Here is a 654-nt window from a genome sequence, read left to right as displayed (position 1 = left end):
GCCCGTAAGGCGGCCCTGAAGCGCGCCCATCCACGGTCGGTCATAGAACATCGTGTGGAATATGGCTCCCGCCCAGCAGGTCCCGCTGTGGAAGCAAAGGACGCGATAATTCGATCGTTCCGCGTCCACATCATCGGGCCCCCGGCCAGAACGGAAGATGATATTGCCAAACGGAAAGCTCTTCGAGCTCGTTTCTTGGTTCCACAAGAATGTCTGTTGGAAGCTTATCGCACTCGTCTGAGTGCTCAACGAGGTGGCTCTCGATACCCGTAATGCGGACAATACCTGTAGTGCCCGCCCCTGGTGAAAGCACTACAGATGACGAAGCGCTATTTGAACGATGGATTCAACGGCACCAGAAGCTTTCCTTACCGTATAACCTACAGTTGAGCCACAAGGAAGTGGACGTGTGCGGAGCGACACCTCCGCCTTGAGTTTGCCAAACTCAAGGCACGCCGTCGACTCCTGATTCTCGACCTGCGACGTATGGGTCGACCCCTAACGCTGCCGTGAGCTCTGTGTCTGTGACTGCAAGAGCTCAAGGCCACCGCTTGAGCTCAGCTCATGACTCTCCTACTTCCCTGGCTATTGCCGGGAAGTGCGGGGCGTCCTGATTTTTCTGCTCAAAAGCGTCCACGGCAAATGAGCAATCTT

This window comes from Plasmopara halstedii, assembly GCF_900000015.1.
Source record: "Plasmopara halstedii genome assembly, contig: Scaffold_2881, whole genome shotgun sequence".
In the NCBI taxonomy this organism is placed as follows: Eukaryota; Oomycota; class Peronosporomycetes; order Peronosporales; family Peronosporaceae; genus Plasmopara; species Plasmopara halstedii.
The sequence above is the reverse complement of the archived record's forward strand: the minus strand, read 5'-3'. Positions refer to the sequence as shown.